General features: G+C 37.4%; 1 protein-coding gene across 1 annotated transcript in view; it reads left to right on the top strand.

Moving 5' to 3' along the window:
- LOC119082848 overlaps positions 1-16,672 on the top strand; it is a 67,190-nt gene that overhangs the window by 32,715 nt on the left and 17,803 nt on the right. The gene's annotated exons all lie outside the window — the stretch shown is intronic.

Genomic DNA, 16,672 nt, shown 5'->3' with positions numbered 1-16,672 from the left:
TAATAAATCTAAACACGAAAAATTCGAACGTGATTTTCAATTTTTAACAACATCTTGCTCAATTACGTGACAATAAACATCGAAAAATGCCTAATATAAAAGAAACGGACACATCGCATACATGACGTTCGGGACAATTGCCTTATTTGCGCACTAGTCGACGGTGCAATGGTTGAATGCTCCATATGCAACCGATGGATGCACGGTGACTGCATTGGGGTAGATACGAAGGCAATAAAGTTAAAAGATAAAGTAAACTGCCCTGTCTGCGATTCACAAATTTAATTTTGTTTACGATTTTGCCGCCATCGGCTGTTACACGAAATTATTGCATTTTGTTTACGATTTTGCCGTCATCGGCTGTTACTGGTTATTTGGATCACAAGGGACGAAAGTAAAAAAATTCAACCGTGTGCGAAGTTTGCAGCCCGTGGCCGAAGGCCAGGGCGGCAATCGCACAGGTTGAATTTTTTTACGTCGTGCCATGTGATCCACACAACTTTTCATTACAACAACTACGAAAATTGTAATTTGAGCTTCCTTATTATGTTCCAAGTGATGAAATTTACCGAAATAAGCTGAAATATGCAGGGGTCCAGGGGGCGGCAGCCCCCTGGTAAAAGAATAGTCATTTGTGTACCTGATTTGCACGATTGATTTTAGGCAATTTCGCGGATTGTAGGCCGAACGGAGTGAGGCTTACAAGCGAAAGTGCCTAAAATCAATCGTCCAAAGCAGGTGCACATGTGAGTTTTCATGCAAAGGGCCGAAAACTCGAGAAAAAATCAAAAATTACCCTCATTTTTGGCCCGAAGCATGAAATAGTACATTACTATGCAAGGGAAGTAAAGTGATATCTCGTATCCAGATGAGAAAAAGTATCCGAGGGCGTCAGCCCGAGGTACTTTTACTCATCGTGATACGAGATATAACTTTATTTTCCGTGTGTAGTACGACGTTTTACTATGCGAGTGATGTAAAGGTTATTGCCTATACATGTAACAGCCTTATTACATGCACCAGCATAGTAAAAATTTATAAATTATTGGCAACGTTCTTTTCTATCACAACAATCACAGTGATCACAACGACACCAGACGGAACACATGTTGTTGCTGTCATTTACTTTCGCATCCTCGTTTGAGGGGCGAAAGTACTTTCGCTCCTCTGTTGGGAGGCGAAAGGCTTACAAGCGAAAGTGCCTTAAATCAACCGTCCCAAACAGGTGCACATGTGAGTTTTCATGCAGAGGGCCGGAAACCCGAGAAAATTCGAAAAATTGCCCTCATTTTCGGCCCCGAAGCATGAAAATGACTATTGCGTTTTGTTTACGATTTTGCCGTCATTTTGCCGCTTGGCTGTTACATGAAATTAACTTTGCATTTTGTTTACGATTTTGCCGTCATCGGCTGTTACATGAAATTAACTTTGCATTTTGTTTACGATTTCGGCTGTTACAAGAAATTATCTTTGTTATCAATTTTGTTTTACGATTTTGCCGCCATCGGCTGTTACATGGAATTATCTTTGTTATGAATTTTCTTAAGGTTAAGATAAATCCTATTTTTTAAGAATTTTATTAGACGGTTAAGAACATTATGTTTTTTAGTGATTTTTATTTAAGAAATTGAAGAATAAAAACACAATTTTGAGTTTAAAATAATAATTACGTTCTTTTACCTCCCTGAAATACCGCAAGAAATAGTCATTTGTGTACCTGTTTTGGACGATTGATTTTAGGCAATTTCGCGGATTGTAGGCCGAACGAAGTGAGGCTTACAAGCGAAAGTGCCTTAAATCAACCGTCCCAAACAGGTGCACATGTGAGTTTTCATGCAGAGGGCCGGAAACCCGAGAAAATTCGAAAAATTGCCCTCATTTTCGGCCCCGAAGCATGAAAATCATTATTGTACCTTTTTATGGTTTTTGCTACCAAACTGAGTAGCTCTAAGAGTGAAGTAGTTCAAAAAGTAGTTGCAGTGATTCAACGGACTCACTTTTCTCACTTTTTCCAACTATTTTGAACATTTGAAAAAGTGAGGAACTATTTGCACGATTTCTCATTTTTTTCAACTATTTTCAGACCCTTCACTCACTTTTCTTAAAATTGTAAAATTCGCCAGCGGCGCTTGAAACTTTCTCTTTTTATACTACCTTGCATAAACCGAAGTATTCTCCGTTCTACTTCTTATGTTATGCAATTCTCAGTACTAAGAACGAGGCACGGTGAGCTTCAAAAAAATTTTATTCGACCTCTCGTGGACATGAAATGTTTTTAGTGGTTTTTGTAGATGGCGGCACCACGAGTACGAAATGACAAAAAAAGAAAATATTTCGATGGTAAAATTTTTAATTGGAACCTGCGGGAAACTTCGAAGACTGTTTGGAACCCACTGGTGACTTGTTTAATCACAAAAATATAGTTGCTGTTTAGCCTGAGGACTCAGCTTTACAACGATACTAATCATGATATTCATGACTGCCAACAAACATCTTTTATGAAGCGAAGTCATTTTGCTAGGTAGCTGTGAATTTTAACGGCTGTATCATACGTGGATTATTTCAATTTTCTCTCAAAAAGTTTTTTTAGTTAATTTACATTATTTAAGGGGTTAATAAAGGTCGAAAGAAGATTTTTGACTTGAATTAGGTTGCCATGAGGAAATTACACTATCTCGAGTCAAAAATTAACAAATCCTGGTTGTATTTTCTTTTGTTTCGTGTGTTATGAAACCAGTAGTCCATTCTAAGCTTATTCTGCAACATTTTAACAACAGAATTTTCTCTTGCAACTACTTCAATTCTAAGAGTGAAGTTGTTGCAAAAGTAGTTGCAAAAAAAAACCTTTTAACAACAACTGATTTTTTTCTTGCAACTACTTCATCTCTAAGAGTGAAGTAGTTGCAAAAGTAGTTGCCAAAAAAGTACCTAAAAACTATCTAGCCCACAATATAGCCTAAGCTGCAGTGTTGCCAGACGGCGTTTTTTTTAGCAACTATTGAAGAATACCATACTATTGAAGAAACAGACCACTGGCCGATAGGACCACCACCAACAGAGGAGCACATTCAGTCCTTCTTACGCCGAATGAGAAATGGTACTGCTGCTGGTGTCGATACAGTAAATGTGGAATTGCTCAAGGCCGCACCAGAACCGCTCATTAAAGAACTTACTGAACTAATAAGTGACATCTGGTTCCAAAATAAAGTTCCATCAGAATGGTTGACGACCATACAGATACCGATCCCGAAAAAAGGGCGACCAAAACGGATTGAGGATTTTAGAAGAATCACACTGTGTTCCGTTGCATACAAGGTCTATACGATGTTCTTGCTTGAAAGATTACTAGGACACGTACATATTCCATTATACCAAGCTGGATTTCAACGGAACAGATCGTGCGATGATCAAATATTTGTGCTAAAAAGAATACTAGAAGAACGCTGGAGGAAAGGACTGACAACATACGTCCTAGCTATCGACCTGAAACAAGCCTTTGACCAAGTGCTACTGAAAGATATGGCAACAATCCTTGGACATTATGGAGTACCACAACATCTTACCAATCGAATCATCAACGCTTGTCTCTACGAGGAAACAATATTACAAGATAATGGACGCAGGACAACAAAGTACCGCAAAACGACAGGCGTTAAACAGGGGTGTCCTCTTTCTCCCAATCTGTTCGTTATTATACTCCATGCGATCTTGGAAACAGTTACAGAAGTCTTGGGCAACTCCGACCTTAGCGGAATTAATCTATCACTTCCTTTTTTCCTAGCATATGCCGATGATTTGATACTGCTGACAGACAACAAAAATGACCTCGACCGATTCGTAGAAGAATTTTCAGATGTAGCTCAGGAGGTAGGACTTCGTATCAACCCCGAGAAATGCGAGCTGTTAATCCGAGATCCACACAAAGTCGAATTGAACGATGTACCAACGCTTCAAGTGGGCAAACTAAACATCAAAGTAGTGGAGAAAATGAAATACTTGGGCACATACATAACCAGCAATCTAAACCGGCCTTTGGTAGTACGCGACAGAATCAAAATGGCATATAAAATTACGCATTCACTTCTGCCGTTCTTACGCTTGCACAAACTTCCAATGAACTTAATAACGAAAATATACAATACCGTTATCGCACCAGTAGCTATATATGGATTGAAAGCATCAACGATGACACGCCGAAACAGAATCTCGCTTACAAATATGGAACGTCAGATACTACGAATTATGTCCGATACGTCGAGTGACAAGCCAAAATAAAACGATAGTCAAAAGGGTGATGGTTCAACGAATACGCTACCACCGGCACATTGAACGAAGACCACACGATCATATTCTTAAAGTCGCGAGACGCTTTCGAATCAATAGCAAGTACAAAGTGGGTCGGCCGTGTTTCATATGGGAAGACACATTACTTAAAGAAGCAGCAAAATCGGGAACCACCGATCTGTTACCAAATGTGGGAGACGACGAATTCGATATGAAAGCTGTAGAACAGGCCATATACGACGGCAATATATCCGAAGAAGAAGAAGAATAATACCACAAGTTTGTATCGTTATAATCTGTTATTAAATTCTTAACAGCTAAACCTGAGTATTCAAGAAAGGTGAATCTCACAAGGAGATCTTAAATAAAGACAATTAATATGAACCATTCTCAGAGCAAACGCACGATAGTCATCATAGATGAAAGGTGAATCTCTCAGAGAGACCGGAAACTCGTCACTAATGTGATAGATGGTGAATCTCCCACGGAGATCGGAATAGCAACAACAAACTAAACATAAATGTCGTAGTTAGTCGAACTGTACACCAGCTGAGGGTCAGTTCTTTGTGTGTTTGTCCATTTTCCACATACCTGGTTGGCCTAGCGTAATCTAGGAGGCATAGCGAATGGAATACATCGCTCGCTGGGTATAGTGAAGTCGGAGTCGGAGTCGGAACAGCATTTTCTCTTGCAACTACTTCAATTCTAAGAGTGAAGTAGTTGCAAAAGTAGTTGCAAAAAAAAACCTTTTAGCAACAACTGATTTTTTTCTTGCAACTACTTCATCTCTAAGAGTGAAGTAGTTGCAAAACTAGTTGCCAAAAAAGTACCTAAAAACTATCTAGCCCACAATATAGCCTAAACTGCAGTGTTGCCAGACGGCGTTTTTTTTAGCAACTACTTTAGCAACTACTTCACAAAGGTAACGTGGCGTCGCATCTATCCCCAACCTGATGTGGCAATTTCAAGGAGAGTTTGCTTATGACGGATACACAATGAACGTATAAACGGTTTCTCATTGCCTCACAAGGAGTTAGGTTAATTGATCACCTGTCAAATGATCGCTAACACGAAAGAAATTCAAAACTAATGCGAACTATATACTACAACGTATCCCGGCGGCAATGAGTGGTAAAAGAAGACACATTCGCTACACATGTTTGTGCTATGCAAATGGATCAAGTAAGGACACCTATCTTACTAGTGGAAAGTTCACATTAGATTCGAATTTCTTTGTAAAATTAGCTGTTACACATCGATGGGTGACAATTTCCCTAACGTGGCGTCGCATCTATCCCCAACCTGATGTGGCAATTTCAAGGAGAGTTTGCTTATAACGGATACACAATGAACGTATAAACGGTTTCTCATTGCCTCACAAGGAGTTCGGTTAATTGATCACCTGTCAAATGATCGCTAACCCGAAAGAAATTCAAAACTAATGCGAACTATATATTACAACGTATACCGGCGGCAATGAGTGGTAAAAGAAGACACATTCGCTACACATGTTTGTGCTATGCAAATGGATCAAGTAAGGACACGTATCTTACCAGTGGAAAGTTCACATTAGATTCGAATTCCTTTGTAAAATTAGCTGTTACACATCGATGGGTGACAATTTCCCTAACGGATAGTAATAAACGACCATTTATTTTGTTGGGTTGAACGTTATAACAAATTTTTTGTACCAATATTAGTTAGCTGTCGACCGTTATTACTGTTTACTGTTTACCAATATAAGAATTTCAAAACACCACTTCTTATGATAACTACCGTTATTATAAAAGTAAATACCGATAAAATGTGAGGATTTACCATTAACTTGCATATGTGTGTGTAATTGGTAATGTGGGAAAATTGGGATTTTTGTTGGCTTTACCATTTACTTTTTATTGGCTGTATCGTTATATTTTTTGAATATACCAAATGTGTGTTGAATTGGTCAGGTGGGCAAAGGAAGTGTTAGATTCGAATTTTCAATTGGTAAGTCGAGAAAAGCAATCGGTATATTTTTGAATCTGTGTGTATTGGTCATGTGTGCAAAGAAAGTGCAAATTCAAATCGAAGCAAATTACAAAAAAATCAAAACTGAAATTTAGGAATTACAAGAGTCTGATCAATGTTAGTTTGCGTTAAAATCCGAATACAGAATCAAATTATGACGGCAAAAATTTAAATTCGATATATAAAAAAGTTACACCTACTAATTATTAGACGATGCGAGAGAGAAAAAAATTAACTCCTAAGTTACCGACACCGTTCCGGCGCCCGGCTCGCATTGCGGCCCTCCGCTTCGCTCCGGGGCAATGGGCCGGATCACTCGGCGTGGTACAACGCTTTTTATGTCCAATGAAAGTTGGTATCATTTCGTAAAAAGATGAGTTCTGAACCAAACTCCTCTACGTTATATTTCGTAAAAGGATGAATTCCCTAAGAACGAACTAAACGCCTTGACGGCGAAAAGAAAATTAGGAATTGAGTTGACGATGATACTCAAAAATTAGGAAAATTCCAGATTCCATTTCGCTGGTTTTTGTTCTTTGTACAGTGTCGCAAGGGTAGTTAAGACGCTATTTATTACTAATTTAATTAGTAGTTGTCCAGATTTTAACGGATGTTGTTCAAACAATTGAGAAGATTTTTTACGAACTTTTGAATCAAAATCAATCAATTAATCTCGTTATTTATTCTTTGTAAGGAATCATAAGCTATGCTAGCCCTTCAGAGTTATAATAAACGATTAGATAGAAAAGAAAATGTCCATGACTAGGCTTCGTCGACAGTCTTTAGATTTCTTATAGATTTTCTTTCGATGATTTTAATTAAAGATTTAAGCATTTGTCCATGTAGTTTCCCCTCGCTTGATTTTTACCAAAATTTTAAGTTTTGATTTTTGACTTAAATGGCTTTATTAGCTATAGTACAGCACTGACACACCGGATGAGACCGGCATAAAAAATTGATAATAGATTGACAATAGATTATTTATTTGTAACACTATCCAACACGATTTCACCTTAATTTGATAATGTCGATAGTTTTGATGTCCGATTCACCACAAAATTATACTTAAATACCTCTAATATTTTCATATTACCTCTACGTTTAATAACGTGAAACAATATTAAGATACCAATTTCGTTTTAATGCGTTCACCAATATTTTTAATGTCCTGTTTACCATTGAATTATATTCAAATACCACTAATCGCAATAAATTAAACCAATACTAAGATAACAGTATTTTTTCCTAATCTACCATTGTTTTCTACGCATGTGATTTTTTGGAGTTATCGTTAAGTAAAGATTAATAAAATACCAATTGGCGAAAAAGGAAATTTGTGATACTTTACCAATATTTTACACTATAATTCGAGTTGTTCGTTATATTTTATCCGTTTACCGATAATTTTAACGAAATACCCCTATTTTTTACGGACAAATCGTTAACACCGTTATTTTTTCCTAAAATATCGCTTGATTGAAACACGACTACCAATACTGAAAATACCACTATATTAAAATGGAATTTACCAATCTTCAATTTACCGATAAATTATATTGAAATACCAATTATATTTGTGGATTACCAATGGCCATGGAAGGCATGACCACTTTAACATGTATTATTTACCAATACGAAACACGGAAAAATGATACACGACCAATAATAAAAATTATTTTCACCGATAAAACGAACCAATATTACCAATAATTTTCGATCAAAATACCAATTGCCTTACGCAACATATATTATTTCTAACCTACCGATTGAAAAATCTAGAAGAAAAATATAAACTTTGGGAAAGTCATTAAATTAACTAAAAGAAACCATTAAAAAATCTGGAACTACCATTTTGAGAAAATGATTTTCGGCTACATTACCAATACGTCAGATAAAGCAAAATGAGCTGGATATTAAAACAACATTAAGATTTTATTAATTGTTAGATTATTTTTAATATGAATACCAGTATTTTTTCTGAATTACCATTATCTTTTCTGACACGACCATTATCAATTTCGACATGACCTTTATACTTTCTTCTTTAAACTTGATCAAACGTCGTTATTTTTAATTAAATAAACATTATTTTCATTTCGATTTATCAATTTGAAGTTGCCAATGAAAATAATATGTTTTTACCAATAACGATTTACCACTAAAGTAAACCTAAATTTTCCGTTATAAGTGTTTAATTAACCAATTTTATTTATTTTTTTACACTTATTGTGACTATGATGATCGTTATTTCGTTTTTTTGCTACCAATAATAAGTTTTATTCAAATTACCATTAAAAAAATATAACACGACCAACATTTCTTGGGAAAATGATCAATATCAGTTAATTTTTTGAATAAATATTCAATCACCGCTATTTTATGCCAAGTTTACCATTTTAAAAAAATCACTTCTACCATGGCCATATATTCGAATTACCAATTGAAAATAATTAAATGATCGTTATACACTACCACATACAAACGTGTAAGCATATAAAACGCACCTATAACGGTAATATCCGAAAAAATAATGGTAAAATATTTTTTAGAAAAAGTACTCCAATTGGTAAACTCAGAAAAAATAATCCCTCGAATATAATTTCCCTTTCCCTAACGTGATGTCCTTTCAATCGCTAAATTATTCATAACTAACTAATACCCTATTCTACCCCTCTGCGTTTTCACGGACTTGGGACCGTTAAATAGCATGTGGAGTGGAGCGTGCTATTTAGCCGCATTAGTAGATTTTGCTGTCACTCAAGCGACCGACATTAAAACCTTGAGCGCAATATAAGTATGGACACATCAAATATCAACTAGCATATCAACGATATCAGCACAACCAAACATACCACACAGTTAAACAATTCTCTTCTGTGGCCTTATTATACATTAGTGCCTCTCCGGATAACAAAAACAGCAGTACATTGATTGGTTTAATCTTTGACAGCTCATCACCGACTAAAGTATACCTTTGTTTTTAGCAGAGATGTTTACTCTTTGACAGCCAATCACCGACTGAAGTAGACCATTGTTTTGACATAGATGTTTCCTCTTTGACAGACATAATCATCGACTGAAGTATACCATTGTTTTGACAGAGATGTTTACTCTTTGACAGCCAATCATCGACTGAAGTTTACCATTGTTTAGGTCAAGATGTTTACTCTTTGACAGCCAATCACCGACTGAAGTATACCATTGTTTTGGCAGAGATGTTTACTTTTTGACAGCCAATCATCGCCTGAAGTATACCATTGTTTTGACAGAGATGTTTACTCTTTGACAGCCAATCATCGACTGAAGTATACCATTGTTTTGGCAGAGATGTTGACTTTTTGACAGCCAATCATCGACTGAAGTGTACCATTGTTTAGGCCAAGATGTTTACTATTTGACAGCCAATCATCGACTGAAGTATACTATTGTTTTGACATAGATATTTACTCTTTGACACCCAATCATCGACTGAAGTATACCATTGTTTTGGCAGAGATGTTTACTTTTTGACAGCCAATCATCGCCTGAAGTATACCATTGTTTTGACAGAGATGTTTACTCTTTGACAGCCAATCATCGACTGAAGTATACCATTGTTTTGGCAGAGATGTTTACTTTTTGACAGCCAATCATCGACTGAAGTGTACCATTGTTTAGGCCAAGATGTTTACTATTTGACAGCCAATCATCGACTGAAGTATACCATTGTTTTGACAGAGATGTTTACTCTTTGACAGCCAATCATCGCCTGAAGTGTACCATTGTTTAGGCCAAGATGTTTACTGACAGCCAATCATCGACTGAAGTATACCATTGTTTTGACAGAGATGTTTACTCTTTGACAGCCAATCATCGACTGAAGTGTACCATTGTTTTTGTTAAAGATGTTTAGTCTTTGACAGCCAATCATCGACTGAAGTATACCATTGTTTTGACAACGATGTTTACTCTTTGACAGCCAAACATCGACTGAAGTATACCATTGTTTTGGCAGAGATGTTTACTCTTTGACAGCCAATCATTGACTGAAGTATACCATTGTTTTGACAGAGGTTTTTACTATTTGTTTTTGGCAGAGATGTTTATTCTTTGACAGCCAATCACCGACTTCGAGTTTGACCGTCGGAGAGTGAACAACTATTTCGATTCTCTCTGCTCTGCGGCCGATTGTTTCAATCATTTCTGAATTATATATTCTTTTGCGTCTGTTTGCAGTGAGGTCAAATCAATTATCTTCGAAGTGAGTTACGATTATATCGGCTTTATGCAGCGTTGTTGAAGTGAAATAAGTGCTTTCACCGTTTTGTACACAGAACATTTTTGCTTTTGTTCTGGTTTTCCTATAAAATTCGATTTTTAAAAGCACGCGGTCAGCCAGCAGAAGGCTATTGTTACGAGACGCGGAATTCAATGCTGAAAAAGTGTTTCTTTCTTTCATCACGATTTTGTAACTGGATCTGAATTTCACCAGTACAAAGAGTGGAAAGTGCACAAATAGTATTCTCCTAAGTATTTGAATGCTACATTTCATCCAGTTTACAAGGGGTTTGGACCAGCGATTTTCAATTTTTGCGACGCCCTTGACATACAATAAGAGCAATTCCTTTCACAGCAGCTGACCTAACGGTTAAAGCACACCATCTTTGATGCCGTGTAGCCCGTGTAGATTTTGTGCTTTGTAAAGGGATAGTCTTTCACGGAATGTAAAATCTTTCAGTGTCATCCTCTTCCTAAACCTTGGAATTTTCTATTTGTTTGAACTTTTAGCATTTCGCTTTTAGTTTTTCGTTTCTTGGTCTTCTGCTTGGTAACTCATTCTCCACCACGGTCCGCATCTTGGCACCCTTTTCGCATTAAACCTGAAGAGAAAAGGGTTTCGGCAGCACTTCTTTTCGAGTAGTCCGACGATCGGCATCGTTGATCCAGGGACCACTACGAAAATTTTTGTTATCTGATTTGTCATGTACAGTGCCGCGCTGGCGATTGTATCTTTCCAGGTCATCAAACCATGGACGTTGTAAGTGATGTATCATCTCTGCACGAAGATTTCATCGAGATGGACGCCGGAGAGTATGCAGATGTAATGTCAGATGGAGAAGTACAATCCGAACTTAAAACTCTGCACAAGTCGGAAGTACAGTCGGGTCACAAGAACACAAAAAGCGTAAAGCAACAGAAACTAAGTTTCGGACCTCTGGCCACACCGAAAATTCCTTCGGCTGTGGTAATTCCAGAGCGTTCATTACTTAAAGCGAATTCCCTTTCTGAGTCATTGCAAAAACCCAACATTAGTTCGGCTCGTAAACTCCCCGAATTGATTGAAACCGAACCGATAGCAACAACTCAGGGTCGAAATCGAAAGGTTTTGGCCAGGAACAAAAAGGGTAAATCGGACGGGTCGCTGTTGAGATTGCTTGCGAAGGTCAGAGCTTCTGGTGACATAAACAACCGCAGACAGACGGACGAGCAGATAGTACCGGATGAAATGAGCACACCGGTAGCAGCAAAACGCAATCGCAGTGTTGGCACGACACCAGATAGTAATGCGAAACAACCGAAAAAGTTAGCTAAATTGCAAGACGGCGCAGATCGCGAAACTGCTGAGCTTTCCAATTGGGACCTGCTGAATCGCGACTCTCCGAGTCTCAATCTGAAAGCTTGTCTGCTGGATAGACCGCCGACCAAAAATGATCTACAAGCCATCAGAAGCTTTCTTCAGTACCAAATCGAAAGTTCGCTTGTCGATAGGGCAAAGTTCATCCCGATATTCAAGGAACCCTGTAAGATAGGGCAAGACGGAGTGGAGTGTATGTTTATTGCTCCGACTATGCTTGTGCGAGACGGGTGAAAGGCATCATCAGTATCGGCATCCCAGAGGTCTCAGGCAGAATGATGGTCATATCACAAGAGGCAAAGCTGACTTATAAGCCGGAGTTCCTAAGCGTTCGGGTGACTGCAAAAATTCCCACGAGACAACCGAAGAACATTATATTAGACAATCTGGCGCAGCTGAACAAAGATCTCAACACCGAAGCATGGCGTATAAAAAACATCCGGCCGAAGGGGTCTAACTGCAGCATGGTCTACATGAGGATTGACCAACTCTCTTTCGACAAGATTAGCGCCCAAGCGAACAGAATCAACTGGATTCTCGGGCCCATTGAAATCAGAAAGGAAGAGCACAAACGACGTGCCAAGAAAACGAACTCGAAAAATGAAGAGCACAAGCCTACGAGCAATTTCGACCTCTCGTACCGCCAATTCAAACCACCTTCTCAGAGAAGTGTGGATGGCACCCCTCGAGGCAACATGCTCACCGAAAACGAGGAGCATATGCTGGCAGGGTCCGCAAGTTGTGCCGCTTTGAATGATGAGCGTCCCAGTCTCAGGAAAACCCCGAAGAAGAACAAGCAAGAATAAAGACTTCTTTGTCTGGGGATGGATCAGACACCTCGACGCACTCTCGCCTTACATCCGGACCAAAGACTCCGTCGCATTGTTTCCTGTTTTCCATGCAAGCTTATTCTTGGTTTTCCATTTTCCATTTTCTCTTCCTCTTTTGCTATCAAATTACATTTTTCACTTTAGTTTTTTTTTTTAAGATTTGAAGATTCTAGTTTTTAAGTTTGTTTATCTTTTCTTTCTCTTATTATGAACTTGTCATCTTATGATGTATGAAAATTTTGACGTGACTTCTTTGCAATAAACGGAGGTCGCGGGAAAACAGTACAAAGGGTCGCAGATCCAGGTGCTAGTTCAGCCGTTTCGGTTGAACATTTCCCACAAACCTAATCTATCTATCTATACCATTGTTTTGGCAGAGATGTTTACTTTTTGACAGCCAATCATCGACTGAAGTATACCATTGTTTTGACAGAGATGTTTACTCTTTGACAGCCAATCATCGACTGAAGTGTACCATTGTTTAGGCCAAGATGTTTACTCTTTGACAGCCAATCATCGCCTGAAGTATACCATTGTTTTGACAGAGATGTTTACTCTTTGACAGCCAATCATCGACTGAAGTGTACCATTGTTTTTGTCAAAGATGTTTAGTCTTTGACAGCCAATCATCGACTGAAGTATACCATTGTTTAGGCCGAGATGTTTACTCTTTAACAGCCAATCATCGACTGAAGTGTACCATTGTTTTTGGTAGAGATGTTTAGTCTTTGACAGCCAATCATCGCCTAAAGTATACCATTGTGTTGGCAGAGATGTTTACTCTTTGACAGCCAATCATCGACTGAAGTATTGCTTTGTTTTTGGAAGAGATGTTTACTCTTTGACAGCCAATCACCGACTGAATGTCCTTGATTTCGCAGAGACGTTTACTCTTTGAAAACTCATCACAGATTGAAGTTAGTTTATAGCATATCAAAAACTAAATTGTTGTATCGGTGATAGTGATTTAAGATGCTTAGGAAGTTTAAGAATGAAAAATAAGCTGATCAAAATTACATTGAAAAAATTGTCAGTCAAGGGACCTGATCCACCCAAACCTAGTTATGATAATAGAGACAAATATTGAGGCACAGCAACACTCTTCAAGCATGAGTGGGCCTCTAAATATGGTACTGAAACTGGACAGTGCATCGAACAAATTTTGGCACTGTAAAGAAATTCGGGCAATTTTTTCATACAAAATAGTACTCTATTTAGCAGCTGTCATTAATAGCACTTTTGCTTGGAGTGCGTTGGATATAGTGATGTTGTTGTTAGATCGTAACTTGTGTTGTTTATCATAAAATTATTGTTTTTTCAACCACTGATGATGACATCAATTGGATGTCGAAATTGACTTGGCATTAAAGTATTATTCTATTCTATTGAGCGATTCCGAGTTAATTTTTAGTGATTTTACTTTAGTAGGCTAAAATAATCTTTTTAATGCATCTTTACCACACTGTGTAGCCGCGGTGATCCTGCATCTACATTCGCGTGTCCTACAATCGTCTTAACAGAGGATGAAAAGCGAGTCACTAAGGAGATTATCATATATCCTGGTGGAACCGCAAAAGAATGGTTTACATACAATTACGGGGCCGTATCAGTATACCCCAAGATAGAGAGAAACGTAATCAAATCTTTAATCGGATAACCTGAACTGTGTCAAGTTGTATGAATGTTAGACTAAGCTGCTGTGCCTTTATTATTTATTTGTACTTAGTTTCTGTAGGAGTTGCCTCGTTGCCTAGAATTCCTTTTAAATAAAATTTAAATATTTTTGCATCTCAGTCTAAGTTGTCTACGTTTTAGTGTCAAAGTACTAATTAAAAATTTCAATGAAATGTTTGTGGCTTTACTTTGTGTTCTAAAAGTACAGCTTACAATGAATGAAATTCATGAGGATAAGTTCAAAGATGGGCTAAAATGGACGGGTGATTTCTGTGATATTCCCAAAAGAATTCTCGTTTCGACGCTTGAAGACAAGAGAACTCGAGTAATTCTGAACGGTTTTCCAAAAAAAAAAAAAACATTTATCGACGAGGATTGAAATTCCTGAGGCTAGGTTCGTTAAGAGGGCAGACTAGGTGTGAAGTAGGCTATATATTGAAAAATTGGTTTTAAAATTAATGTAGACCATTTAATGAAAATCTGTTCCAGCAATTAGATGAGCAATATGTTTATCTATCTCTAAAAAATGAAAAACGATTTACAATAAGCAACAGTTGGAAGAAAACCGATTTCCAAAAAAATATTGCATAGCCTAACTTTAAGCGACGTTCATATTTTGGAAATCGGTTTTCTTCCAACTGTTGCTTATTGTAAATCGTTTTTCAGTTTTTAGAGATAGATAAACATATTGCTCATCTAATTGCTGGAACAGATTTTCATTAAATGGTCTACATTAATTTTAAAACCAATTTTTCAATATATAGCCTACTTCACACCTAGTCTGCCCTCTTAATGGAGAGATTTTTTTGAGTCATTTCGGGGTAGTTGTTTGTATAAAGGCAACGCACACCAATAACAGGCACAATAAGAGGTTTTTTTAACGGTCATTTGGCCTCTTATTTTGTATGGGACGTCCGTAACGCAGTGGCCTATAACAACATAAAACAACTGAATTTATATGCGAATTTTAGACTACTAAAGTGCCACTACTTTGTCGGTTTTTGAACAAAATCATAGCACTGCTTCTAGCACGAATATTCATTTTTCCAACGTTAAAAAGCCTTCAAATTCCAAATATGTATGCATTGCATGTGCTGTGTGTTTTTATTCACACCAAGAAATCATGACTCCTATCTATACGAGAAAAATCAAGGTTTTGTAAGGAAAATATAGGTCTGTTCCAAGGCCATACGAATTGTCAAATTTCATCCATAGACAACATAACCTAAACAATTTCTCATGAAAAATGAGCTGCCGAAATTAGCGCGAAGCAGCTTCAATACGTAAAATTTTTTGAAAGCTGTCACTATAAGTATACGGCGCCTCAAAATTTTTGCAAAGGATATGTCGTCCGTGGATGAAATCGTCGTGGTTCGGGTTGTCAAAGTTCGCGTTTACAGTTATTTGGAACAAACCTATTGTGAAGATGATCTCTAACTACAGATCAGTCAAAAATGATATCGCTTAGGGTGACGCGTTGTGCGCCGTACGCAAAAGATTTATCAACAAAAAATTGACCCAAAAAATTTGTGAAAGAAAATTTTACAAAAAGGAAATTTGCCTCATAAGTGGCAGATGATTCGGTTTTCTTTCGTTTAAATTCTTTCAGTACATTTTTTCGACATTTTCACTCTTCACAATTATTTGTCAACGATGGTGTGCTATGTGGCTACTGATGCTAAGTTAAAATTGTCAACGAAAGTACTTATAGGTATGATCTAATGCCAAAATTTGTATGGAGCGAAGGAAATAGCGATTTCATTATAAACAAACTCAACTATCAATGCTTTTTCATGCTTCGGGGCCGAAAATGAGGGCAATTTTTCGAATTTTCTCGGGTTTCCGGCCCTCTGCATGAAAACTCACATGTGCACCTGTTTGGGACGGTTGATTTAAGGCACTTTCGCTTGTAAGCCTCACTTCGTTCGGCCTACAATCCGCGAAATTGCCTAAAATCAATCGTCCAAAACAGGTACACAAATGACTATTAATTGACGATCGACATTTCATTCGTTTCCAACTATAAAGCAACTGCTTCCAATTAACACAATTTAGCGATTATAATAAAACAGACGTTTCTTTTCAACTGATTAAGCTACATAAAACCATAAATGCATAGGATATAATGATTGTTTTTCAATTTCAGTATCAGAAAAGTGTCCGCTAAAAGATGTTGACATTGGGACACAAAAGAAGAGAACAAAACATTTTGACCTTCTTTTTTTGTAAAAAAAAATCAGTTAAAAAAACTTGAAACGGAATA

Source organism: Bradysia coprophila, unplaced genomic scaffold (genome assembly GCF_014529535.1).
Source record: "Bradysia coprophila strain Holo2 unplaced genomic scaffold, BU_Bcop_v1 contig_494, whole genome shotgun sequence".
Taxonomy (NCBI): Eukaryota; Metazoa; Arthropoda; class Insecta; order Diptera; family Sciaridae; genus Bradysia; species Bradysia coprophila.
Note: the sequence above shows the minus strand (reverse complement) of the source record. Positions and strands in the feature narration are given on the sequence as shown.